The sequence below is a fragment of the Diceros bicornis genome, chromosome 19, assembly GCF_020826845.1.
Source record: "Diceros bicornis minor isolate mBicDic1 chromosome 19, mDicBic1.mat.cur, whole genome shotgun sequence".
Lineage (NCBI taxonomy): Eukaryota > Metazoa > Chordata > Mammalia > Perissodactyla > Rhinocerotidae > Diceros > Diceros bicornis.
The window spans coordinates 40,119,058-40,132,219 of NC_080758.1; positions in this window are offsets into that span (position 1 = coordinate 40,119,058).

The following is a 13,162-nucleotide window of genomic DNA, read 5'->3' on the forward strand; positions in this document are numbered from 1 at the left end:
CTTCTGTCAGCTAGGTTTATAGGCTCTGTGGAACACCGAGAGTCATCTAACCTATCCTTCTTGGAAGAGATCACAGAATCTACAGAAAATACTTGGAATATTGGAGTCCAGAACCTTCCTTCCAGAATTCACAAGACCTCTAGCCCAACTTACTCATTTGACAAAGGAGAAAAATGAGACAGAGATACTCTGTGAGTTGGAACAGGTCACACAGCTATATGGTTGCAGAACCAAGATAACAACTGCTAACCCAGCACAATATCATGGATTAAGTTTCTCGCCTTTTGTCTCAATTTCTTTATCCGTAAGTAGGGATAATCATGATCGCCTTGCTGGGGGGTGGGGGACAAAATACCGAGCACAGTGATTGGCTTGATCGACACATAGCAGATGTTCAATAAATTATTCTCCCCCATTTTGCCCCGTCTTGCTACCCATAACATAATGCTTTACCTAATGCTATGAAAAACAACAGACTAAAGAAAATCCAAACCTTTCTCCAGTTTTAAGGACACCTAGAGAAGAGAATTTTCACACACTCCCCTTCATATTTCAAATGAAGTATGTTTCTCTATGTTCCATCCACAGAGTATTAAATAGCTCGGAAACTGTTTATATTGCTTCTTAAATACTGCTGTAAAAATACACCTTTTCCTGCACCCTCTCTCACTGCTGTGATACCCACAGCTGGATGGTCAGGAGGCTCTGGGTATGAGCTCATGGCTCTCAGGCTCTCATCAGCACCCTCAATATGACCCATTCTCCACACACTAAGAGAGGAAAGATTGCTTCTCTCTGCAGCTTGCCAGAGTCCAGAAAAAATGAACGTTCAGTGATGCTCAATAGCCATATGGACTCACTAAGAGTTTGGATATTTCTATGTGGCCAACTGGGACAGCAACAAAGTGAGAAATATGGCTTTTATGTCTATAATTTTGGCAGAAAAGGAATGAAGAAAAGAGGTGCCATGTGCAGGGCCTAGGGAAAACACAACTCTTGGAATCCGCACATGGTGCAGAGTTGAGTTTCATCTCTCTCCACCTGATTACTCTTCTCATATCTTGAACATACAGTTCTCAAAATCTCAGTCATCATATTGTCTTCCCTCTAAATCCTGCTCACCACCTTACTCGTTTTTTTTAACCCTGAAAAATGTAAAAGTTTATTAACATGCTAAAGAATAAAAGATTAATAAATGCTTGTATCGCTTAATATAACTTAAGCTTGTTTTCTATGAGGAATCCCAAAAGTTGCATTCCAGGAATCCAAGCACAGAAAATCCCCCAGAGACAAAAGTTAAAATAACTCATTCTCAGCTGAGTTGTAAATCAAAAGAAGAAAAAAGAGAAGATTTTACCGAGGCTATTTAAGTTTCGTGGAAGGCATATTGGTTTCAAGTACGTCTGGTTTTCATCTAACTTGAAAAAGGCTTAGATTTCAAAAATGCAACTATGCAAATGATTAGTCAGTCATTTCGTGTAAATGCTTTAGGCTTTAGATGTTACTGTGGAAAATAAAGTAAAATAAAACAGCTTTAGCAGAGCCTCAGTAAGCTTAGCCCACGGACAGCACATTAAATCCTGAATTACATACTCCACCAAACCCTTCCTAATGAGCCATCCAAGTTTCTGATGTATATAATATGCCTTTTTAAAAATGCATGAATACATCTTCCACCCACAGGTTTGGATGGCTCCTTTGGGTCATTTAAGTTTCAAAGGAGTCCTTCAGTCTCCCAGGTATAACGTTCTGTGAATGCCTTAAAAACGAAAATTCAGAAATTAGAAGCTCAAAATACTTTGTAAGGGAGCAATATATCAGCCCCCAAACCAGGCTATTCAAAAGCAAGGTTGATGAGGCATCCGCCTCCCTGAGTTTTCTGTCTTTTGTCTGTTGGGGTCACAACCCTTAAAACAGCTGTAACTATGTTCCTTCCAAGCTAATTATACAACTCCGGCTTGTTTTATTTATAATTAGAATCCAGTGACCTCCTCTGACTCTTGTCTGTGCTGTTGTTACACGGCTGTTCTTGGATGCTGAGATGCAATTGTGCTGAGCAGGGAGGGACAGGAGATTCAAAGCCCCAGGATGGAGTTTCCACAGGCTACTCTGCAAAGAATGTGAAGTTTGGGGCATCCCAGCCTAAGGAAGGTGGTGAATCCAGAAAAGAAATATTTGTGGGTAGAAAAGAGAGAACAAATCACAAGACGGACTTACAGGGGAGAAGCAAATATAATCTTTCTTCTGAGGAAGTACGATAAATAAACAATGCACGACTTAGGAAACAAAAGGAATCAGGTGGAGAGGGGAGAGAAGGAACATCGGAGAAGAAGGAGCAAAGGAGAGAAGAAAGCAGCTTTAGTTGGGAAACTTGATTGTGCCAGACACTCTCATTAACCCATTTAGCCCCCATTGCAACTTGCCACGTAAATGGAATTACTTTCATTCTACAGAGAAGGAAACTGAGGTTCAGGGAGGTTCAGAGATATACCAGAAATTACACAGCTAAGAAGGAGTGGAATCAGAACTCACACCCGGGGCTGGGTGACTCCAGAGCCTGCAGCCTTTGACCCCTCCCTTGGTTAATGATGGATGTAGTGGAACCCAATTCCAGGAATTGTGACGATGGGAGGGTGTGTCTGGAGGAACTCACGGGCACTATCCAACACAGCTTGACTGCCCATGTGCAGTGTGAAAAATCCGTAAAACATTAAGCCTACTCCATAGTGTTGTTGCGAGAATTAAGAGAGTTAATATACATATAGCACGTGGCACAGGTGCCCAGCACATTGAAAGCATTATATGAGTGGAAGCAAATTACTGTTATGTTGCTTGTCTAATGATTAATTTCCCCAAGCTTCTTGTAGAAGTTTACACCATGGGGCCATAGCTGTGTGTACATGAGAGCAAGTGTTTGATGGTGTTTCAAGTTTCTATAGATGCTCATATTTTTTTTCCAAGAGTATAGAAATCATGAATTAAGATAGTCTGGGTATGATTTGAGCAGGACAAGCTGGTTAGAAAATTGCAGATCATGACCCAAGTTTGATAAAGTAAGACCCAGAAAGCTGGTTAATTCTAAAGGTTGAGGTCTAACATAGAAAAGCATTTGTCATCCCTGCATAATTTCCATCTATAAAGAGCTGATATAAAGTATATCTCATTACTGATGGAGGAGCAAGGGGAGAATGAGCTCATCTAATCTGATGCCCTCATTTGGCATGAGCGGATCTGGCGGCTCAGAAGAGTCCAGTGCATCATAGTCAAGTCTGGACATCCCCCTCTGAGGTCTGGACAGTGCTAGTTCCACTATGCTGCTGTCCCAGTGATGTTGATGGTCATCCTAAAATACATTTAGGCATGACACACTGTCCTTGCGGTCACCGCTAAGACAGTGCAGGTTTTTCATGGCATTAGTTGGTGGACCAGATGACATCAGTGAAAATAGACATCCCTGGCCTCCGGGATTATCCTTTTCAAGATTATTCAGCTATAGGGAGGTAAAGGAACAAATCATTTCTCCCACAGCCTCACAGAACTCAGCCATAGCCCCACAAGTACACGAGGAAACCTGAGAGTAGACAACTCTCTCTCCAAATGCTGAGAGGTGACTTCCCACCACAGCACAACCTCTGGCTGGACAGGATGTAGGGAGAGTGGGGAGACTGTCTATGAGTCTTCTCTCAGCTGCAGTGCTGTCCTTGCAAGGATGTAAACACCTTCAGAGCAACCACCAATCTATGAACTCCCCCCTCTACCCTGCCTCAAATGTTCCTCACTCTTTTCCATGACTTTTCTTCTCTTTCTAAAGGAAAAAATTCTATATTGAGATATAAAGATGAGAAGGAAAGTAGAAAGGAGAGCCTTCTTTTCTTTTTATTTATTTGTTTGTTTTCAAATCCTAAGTCCTGAACACAGAGCAGGTACCATTTCTTCAAGTTGCCTTCACCATCTTGAATATTGCCTTGTCCAAGCTAAATGCCAGAGGCCATTCCATGCATCCCGGAGCTGTGCATTCATCAAGCCTCTGTGTGCCTTGCCTGTGCCATCCTGGCACTGCACTGAGCATTACAATAATCAGAGAAGCCTAAGACATAGCCACAGTTAGATTGGGAGACAAAGAAAAGCAACTATGAAGATTTTCCTTGTAACACTGATCTGATGTAATGGCAAAATTCTGAAACAAAGAAGCCCAGGCTATAAGTGTTATGTTTAAAAAGAAGGAAAGGGGAAATACTTTCCTTAAATTGAATCCCCTAATGTCAGTGAGATTAACTGAAATTCATACTAACTGCAGATGTTAGTCTGTCTTCCTAGAGGTGGTGCTCTTCGCTTGGGCTCACATCACTGCTGGCCCTGCCTTGCCCTTCTGGCTGTAAAGCCCTTTAGGATGTTCTAGGTAACAGCCCAGCCCTAGGATGATTTCCTGGGTTCTGAGTTCATGACGCCCAGACAAAAATCTGCCCCTACTGTTCCCTGGTGCTTGAAATCTTTCTATCAGGGAGGATAGAGGAAGTTTATGCACAAATGACCCTGGGAGCAACAGTCCAATGACTTCCATTCACAGAGTAGAAATAACAGAGAGAAAGATACCTGCAAGACATAGAATTTTTACGAGGATCAAAGAAAAGGTGTTGGAGATGGGGAAAAGATGCAGAAAGAGGCCAGGACCACTCAGAGAGACCTCATCTAATGGCCAATGTGACCGTTGACTGGTCTCAGAGCGCTGACTGGTGTTGTCGTGTCTGTGTGGGGGTGGGTGTGTGTCCCCGCCCCCTCCCCAATTCTGGCTTTGCCAATCCTGAGTTCTTCTCTGGGAGGGACCAGCTTAACCAAAAAAAAATAAATAAAAAGGGGCTAAATCGGGGCTGTCACTCAGTCTTCTTGGCTTTGTTGTTTGTTTGTTTGTTTGTTTGTTTGTTCTCAGCTTAGTTCGGATTGAGTTTTCTTTCTCTTTTCTCTTTGGGCATAAGGTTCTCCACCCTAAATAAAATGTTTTGAAGCACAGCCCCGCCTGTTCTGAACTATAAAAGATTGAGTTAATTAACCTTTCCTCAGCTGATTACTTTCAACCTTCTTGTTGCCACATTGGGGAAATGCATTAGTGGTTACTAATTAAAGGTATTGAACATACCTTTACACTTCAAGTTCTTAGACTCCTGGAACTAAGTTGATTAAGAAGAAAAGGGGAAAGTTTCTGTTGAATTTATCCTTGAAAATAGCTAAGAGAGACTATAAGTAAAACCAGAAAAAGGGAAGCTGCGACCTTCTTCTATAACCTATCCTCGTAATTGAGGTTTGGGGCTTGGAATCATTTTGTAAGAATAATAATAGCTAAGATTTACTGTATGTTCATCACGCGCAAGAAACATAATAACAGCTTTACATGTTCCATCTTATTTAACTCTCACAATTCTGTGAGATAGATATGAATTCCTATCCCATATTACAAATGAGAAAATTAAAGTTTAGAAGTCAAACAAATTGCCCAAGATCACGAAGTTAGTACACAGCAGAGAAGGGACTTGATGTGGGTGGTCCCTTTCCAAAAACAATGCATTTAATCTCAACAATGATGACCTAACTGATGCATTCATTATTTTTGGAGTTGAAAGGACTTAAATAATCCACTTGCAATTCCAAAGCGCATCATGTTTTCTCACAATTCCTTTCTGCACTGGTTATTTATTGCTGCGTAACAAATTATCCCAAACATTTATTGTCTTAATCCAGGAGCAGTTTAGCAGGGTGGTCTGGCTCCAGGTCCCTCACAAGGTTGCAGTCAAGCTGGTGTCTGGGGCTGCAGTCATCTGAAGGCTCCACTGGGGTTAGGACACTTGCTTCCAAGCTCACTCATGTGGTTGTTGATAGCTCCTTGCTGACTGTTGACCAGAGACCTCAGTTCTCCACCATGTGGTCTCTCCATAAGCAGCCTGAGTGTCCTCATGACACGGTAGCTGCATTCTCCCAGAGCACGTGACCCAAGAGGGACAGACTCCACGAGGGAAGCTGAAGTCTTTCATAGCCTAATCTCAGGAGATACATACCAGCAATTCTGTCATATCCTATGGGTGGCACAGATCAGTCTTGGTGCAATGTGGGAGGAGGAGGGGACTACATGAGGATGTGAGTATCAAGAGGTGGGGATCACTGGGAGTCATCTTGGAAGCTGTCTACCATCCTTGCCTTTCTACACTGTTCTCTCAGCGTAGAACACCCTCATCCATCTTGTCTGTCTGCCTTACCTCTACTCCTCCTTAAAGACTAATTCAAACGTAATTTTTCTGTAAACAATTCCTTGGTTCTCATGACCCTAAAGATTATCAACACACTGATCACATTGTACTGTGATTACTAGTTTACAAGTTACCTTAGCTCAGGATCTCACAAAAAACAGCGACTTTACTTTGGGAAGTGATCCTAAGGAATAGGAGTGGGGACTTCCAATAATGAAACATGAGATGAGGGAAAGGCAATCCAACAGGTAATTACTGAGCTGATCAACACTAGGCAACCGGGCTCCATCCACTGAGGACCCTCTGAGGGACTGTGTAAAGTGTGCATAGAATTATCTGCCTGAAAAAAAAGAAAGGTATTTCCTCTCTAGGTCCTATCCCCCCAGTGATCAAGGGTAGATTCAGAGAGTATTGACAATGATGCAAAAAGCAAAAGATATGGGGTGTAGCAAGTACACTTGGGATACACTGGTATGCAGCAGGTGTCCATAGCAATGACCAGAACAAAATGTTGGGATGGGAGGATGTAGGTGTCCAACATACATGTATGGATCCTAATTAAGGCCAGAGACAGTGTCTCATTTATCTTTGTATCCTAGTGCATGGAACAGAGCCTAGCAGCTGGAAAACCAGTGTCATCTCATGCATCCTGGAGACCCTTAACTTATTCAACAAATATGTATTAAGTATATAATATGAGGTAAGAACCATGCAAAGTACTGATAATCCTGTTGGAGTGATTTACAAAATATTTAATTACTAGTAATGCACAGGTACTGACCAATTGGAACGAATACCAGCCCTTCACAAGCAACAGGGTTATCCTGGAATTTACTTTCTTAATTCAAACCTGGAAACAGTTGAATAATGAGGCATAAACCAAAAATATTTACACTCATGTCCAAATGATGGGCCTTTTTGATTAGGGGATGGAATATGGGGGAAAGAGAGTTCTGGGGCCGGCCCCGTGGCTTAGCGGCAAAGTGCGTGGGCTCCGCTACTGGTGGCCCAGGTTCGGATCCTGGGTGCGCACCAACGCACCGCTTGTCCAGCCATGCTGAGGCCGTGTCCCACATACAGCAACTAGAAGGATGTGCAACTATGATACACAACTATCTACTGGGGCTTTGGGGGAAAAAAAAAAAGGAGGAGGACTGGCAATAGATGTTAGCTCAGGGCCGGTCTTCCTCAGCAAAAAGAGGAGGATTAGCATGGATGTTAGCTCAGGGCTGATCTTCCTCACAAAAAAAAAAAAAGAGAGAGAGAGGTCTTAGGGGGCCTTCAAGAGAGAGAAAGGAGAATGATCATTGAATACAAAAGGAAAAGGCATTTCCAGGGTAGGAGGAAGGGCTGGGAGAAATAATGCACATGAAATCACAGATCAACCATTTCAAAATAAATGGACCATTCCTTCATGCAGCTGAGAATCAATCAGGAAAACAAATAATAAGAGGTCTCAAGAATTATTAAGCATCATGATAGAGAAGTGCAAAGTGTAAAATAGCAGGTAAAAATGGGATGTTCGGGGTCATATTAAAGATGTAAAACTTTATCCTAAGAAGTCACTGAAAGGAAAGCTTTATGCTTCTCTATAGTTTGGATGCTGAGCTTCTGGAAGGGCTGATCAGAAATGCTTATTGGTTGAATAAATGAATGGAGTTTAAACTTCTCACTTTAAAATGAGCAAACTAAATCCTGGACTTCTGTTTCAGATTGAGAAAGGTGCAAGACACGGTCACTCCCACCCTAACAAAGAATGCAAAAAGGATAAGCTCTAAAATCATTTTTTTCAAACCCAACAGAGAGCTGATGACACAAAGAAACCTAAGTGAGCTAAAATGTAGACAGTAACAATCTCTTCCTAGGAGAGAAGAGAACCAAGGCTGCTTTCATCCCCAACAGGGTGGTGGAGGAGGAGGACTCCTCTATAGACAGGGACCTGCACTACAAGAAAAGCTAAAGACATTTACAGACTGAAGGAAAATATCAGATGGAGACTCAGATCACTAGCAAGGGGTGAAGGATACCAGGAAAGGTCGACATGTGGAGAAACATAAAATGCTTTTATAATTATCATATTATATTAAATTTATTTAAAAGTCTATTGATTAAAACAAAAATAATAAAAGCATTTTGTAGGGTTTATAGCATATAATGGTAACAATAATGACAACAAGAGCATAGAGGACGGGGGGGAGTAAAGTTAACTGTAACGTTACAAATTCTGATAGTGTGTGTGAAAGAATACAATACCATGTAAAAGTAGACTGTGATCATTTAAAAATGTTTATTACAATCCATGTCAACCACTAGAAAATGAAATGACATAAAGAGGTACAGCTAAGAAAAATTTAGAGATGAATGGAATACTGAAAAAACTACTTGATTCACCCAGAAGATGGCAAGAAAGGAGAAGTAAAGGAAAGATGGACAGATGAGAAAAACAGAAAATAAAAATAAATTTCCAATGATAGACATAAACCCATTACAACAATAATTATATTAAATTTAAGTAGAAAAAAATTTGAAAGACAGACAGTATCTGACAGAACAAAAAAAGAAAACCCATTATTTGCTTTCTAAAGATACTCCTTTAAATATAAAGACACAAACTGATTGAAAGTAAGAGGAGAGAAAAGGATCTAACATACAAACAATAAGCAAATGAAAGCTGGAGTAGCTATATTATTATCAGACAAAGTAAACTTCAAGACAGAAAGTATTATAAGAGGAAAGAAGGTCATTTCATAATGACAAAAGAAGAAATTTGTCTAGAAGACATAAACAATCTTAAATAAGTCATGCATTGAATCACAGAAATTCAAAACACATGAAGCAAAAACTAACACAACTGAAGGAAGAAATAGACAAATCCATATAATAGTCAAAGATTTCAACACTCAGTTATTGATAGAACAATCTAGGAGAAAATATTTGCAATGCATCTATCTCATAAAGACTTGTATCTAGAACAAATAAAGAACTCTTACAACTCAATAAGATGAAAAAAAAAATCCAATTTAAAAAATGGGCATAGGACCTAGATGTATAAAAGAAGATATAGTAATGGCCAATAAGCACATGAAAAGATGCTCACTGCCATTACTCATCAGGAAAATAAAAAGTTAAACCATGATGAGATGCCACTACTCATCCACGGGAAGGGCTAAAATTAAAAAGACTAGAAACACCAAGTGTGGCTGAGCATGTAAAGGCCACGGAACTGTAATATGCTGTTAATCAAAGCTAATATGGTTTAACCAGTTTGGAAAACAATTTGCCCTCTAATCCAGTAACTCCATTTCCAGCTATTTACCAAGGAGAAATAAAAATATACATCCACACAAAGTACCTTTATTTACAATAGCCAAAACCTGGAAACAACCCAGTTGTCTATCACCAGGTGAATGTAGAAACAAATTGTGGTATATTGGGGTATACTCATACAATAAAATAATAGCAAGCAATAAAAAGAATAAACTACTTACGTACACAACATGGATGAATCTTTAAAAAACGAGATGTTGATCAAAAGAAGCCAGACACGAAGAGACTATACTGTGTGAAACCCAAGAACAGGCAAAACTAAACCTTAGTGACAGAAATCTGAAAGTGGTTCCCTCTTGAGTGGAGGAAGTAGAATTGCTGGAAAGGGACATGGATTTGCTAGAGTGGTGGAAAATGTTCAATAGCTTGTTTGGGGTGGCAGTTACACGAGTGTATAACATCGTCACAGTTCATTAAATATAGTAAGAATAGCAGGATCTGTTCATTTTATTGTAGGCAAACCACACCTCAGTCCAAAAAAAAACACAGACAACAAACCTAAATCTAAGTAAAATTAAGGAGCTTGAAAGTCTTTACATTAGTCAGATATTGCTGCAATAATGCTTAGTAACAAACAACCCCAAAACTCAATGGTTTGCAACAGCAAACATTTGTTTCTTACTCATAAGTGTGCAGGTTGGCCAGTAGACCTGTGGGACTCATCCTTTCTGGAGGTTCTAGCAGATGCCCAGGGCAAGTTCTTCTCACAGCGCTGACAAAACCAGAAGGGAAGTGAGCAGTGAGAGCCCTTAGAGCCTCAGCTTACAACTAGCATCCTGTCATGTCCACCTTCCATTGGCCAAAGCAAGTCACCCGATCAAGCCCAAAGCCATTGGGGTAGGAAGGATGCTCTGCCCTCAGGGAACCATGACAAGAGTAGAGAGGGGAGGAGGCACCCTGGACAAGTAATACAATCGCACTGTCTCCAGATAGTGTAAGATGTGGGACAAAAACCAGGTCTCCTGATTACGAGCCCATCAGACCACGCTGTCTCCTCTGCGTAGTCTGGAAGCCAGCAAGCTCAGCCCCAGCAGTATTCCAGAGAAAGGTTCCAGCACGTCTTTGCACTGACAGAAAAGTGTGATGCAACCAGGACAACACAGCACTCCTTGCAGATCTGAGACAGCAAGCCCCACTCTGGTTTTTCTGGTGTTTGTTCCACGCACAGTCAGGAGGCTGCCTCCTTGCAGGGAATGCGGGGAACCACAAAGCTCTCTGTTTGCGCTGGGAGAAGAAACATCTGTTCAGGAAAGAGATGCAATACAGCCATCTAATGGATCCTCATTGTCATAGGCCTGCTGCTGCTTCCCTGGGAACATCTGAAGTGGATGACAACACAAAAGGATGCTGTGTCCCTACTTTGGTGGCCTGAGTTTGAGCATAGGTGTCAGTAGGCAGATGGGAGGTGTATGCACAGGTATGAGCCGTCACTGAACGTGCTTAATGGTTTGCAGCAGCTGCTCTTCAACTCTTTGTGGGGGCGATATTACCTGACTTGAGCCCACCCCAGCATAAACACCCATAAGGGAATTAGACATAACCCTGTTCCAAGGAAAGAGAAGAAACTAGGCCACTTTTCACCTGCCTACGTCTGGCGGAGACCAGGCCTGAAGACAGGTAGTGGCCATTTCTGCCACATGTACTTAGATAAACCAACTGGAAAGAAACTTCAGCCTCTATGTTCCTTGCAGGCCTGTTACACCATTTTCTCCCTGACTGACCATGGACACAGGGTAAGCAGCAAGAGCCTCTAAGTTCAGACCCTTTCCACGAAACTGTGGTCTGACCCAGGCCAGTGGTCTGAGCTTCTTCAAATCCTTCTGACTTCAGGCATTTGACTACTAGTCTAGTCAACTGAAGAAGTTATTTGATCCCACTCACTCTTCCAAGAGTGAAGAGCTTACCTGCTATGTGTCAGGAACTCTGCTAAGCCCTGGGGACAAAGCTGTGCATGAGAAAAACATGGTTCCTTCTTTCCCAGTGCTTATAAACAAGTAGACAAGATAGATATTGACAGAGCAGGTTAAGTGTGATGCGAGTTAAGAAGCAGAATTGCACAGGCGTCTTCAGAGCCTTGTGGACCACAGTAAGGACTCCCACTTTATCCCAAGGGCAGTGGGGAGCCCTTTAAGGGGCAGGGCTGCACGGCTCACGCTGTGGCTGCAGTGTTTTTCCTGAAAGCTGCCAGGTAACAGGGTGATGCTTCAAATTCCACATCCTTCTGTGAGTTTCATCCCGCTCTGCGCTCTGCGGGGTTTCGAGATGAAAAGCATTCAAAAGCACTTAAATTTTTATAAATGCAGTAAGTGGCAAAGTTGAAGGTAGAGGCAATATCTCTGGCCACACCCCATGGAGAACAGAAATGGCTTCGGGGGCTCTCAGGGGCCTCTGACGGAGGCAGGCCCTCAATCCCAGAGACCACACACAGGCCCCTCAAACACTCTCCCACCTCTGTCTGTACTTTCCCGAGACTGAGGGGAAAGAATAAAGGTCCCTGCATGGTGATAAGGCACCTCCTCTGCCAGGCCACTCAGCCAAGCATTGCCAAGGCATTTGTGAAAATCACCAGAGGAGACAGAGTGGGGATTCCTGGTTAACACACATCATCTGCACCCACACCTCTGCATGGACTTAGGAAAGTGACTTAAATCCCCATGTCCTTTTCAGTTTTCAGCAGACCCGAGAGTCTAATGTCCAGCTGACATTCATAAAGTACCATGGGAGCCCTCGTAATAAGAAAAATACAAGTCCCACAGAAAATGTAACTGGAAAAATATCTTCTAGTTTCAATTGTTCATCCCTCAGAAGGCTTTTCCATGTAAGAGCTTAGAGCCAGGACCACAAAAAAGGTCAGCAACAGTGTTATTTCTTTTTAGGGGGAGTGAGGTTGGGGTTTTTTTCCCCCCACCCAGAATGTTATATTTAGAAGAAACTATCAGTAGCTAAAATTTGACATTTGGACAGCACAGCTTTCTGTTCATAAACAAACACACAGCTTAGGCATGTATCACTTAGCTGCCTAAATACAAATAGAATTGCCCAGGTCAGGTCTGAGGAGTGAATCATGGTGACATGCGCAGAAGCAGGAGGATGGGAGGGGTGGTGCGGGAGCCTCAGAGGCGCTTAGGAGCTTGACATCAGAACTGATGGAATTGATTGAGGTGGATTTTCTTTCTTCTGACTGTGTGTGAACTCTAGCAAGAGAGGGCATTTGGGGAAATGATTCTTATAATTTGTTCCCATGGTACCCACAACGATAGCTTTGCCCTGCAGCTGAAACTCAGCCGCTCAGGAAATACCAGCCCTTAGGGGAGAGGCCCATCACACCACCAAGATGGTGTCAGCATTTTCCTTCAAGCCAGCTCTACTCCTGCCCCGGGCTAGGAGCCGGATCTGCACCAAAGTGCAGGACAGCTCAGGGCTGGGGCCCCCAGGCTCCCGCTTCCTGCCCTTAGTGCTCTGCGTGTCAGCAGCGTGGGAGAAGCACAAGAGGAGATTGACTACGTCTGCCGAGAGTTGGCTTGAAATAAATGACACTGCCCCTCCCTTCTGCTTCAAGATTCCAGGCCAGGCTGGCCTCCTGGTTTATGTATAGTGTT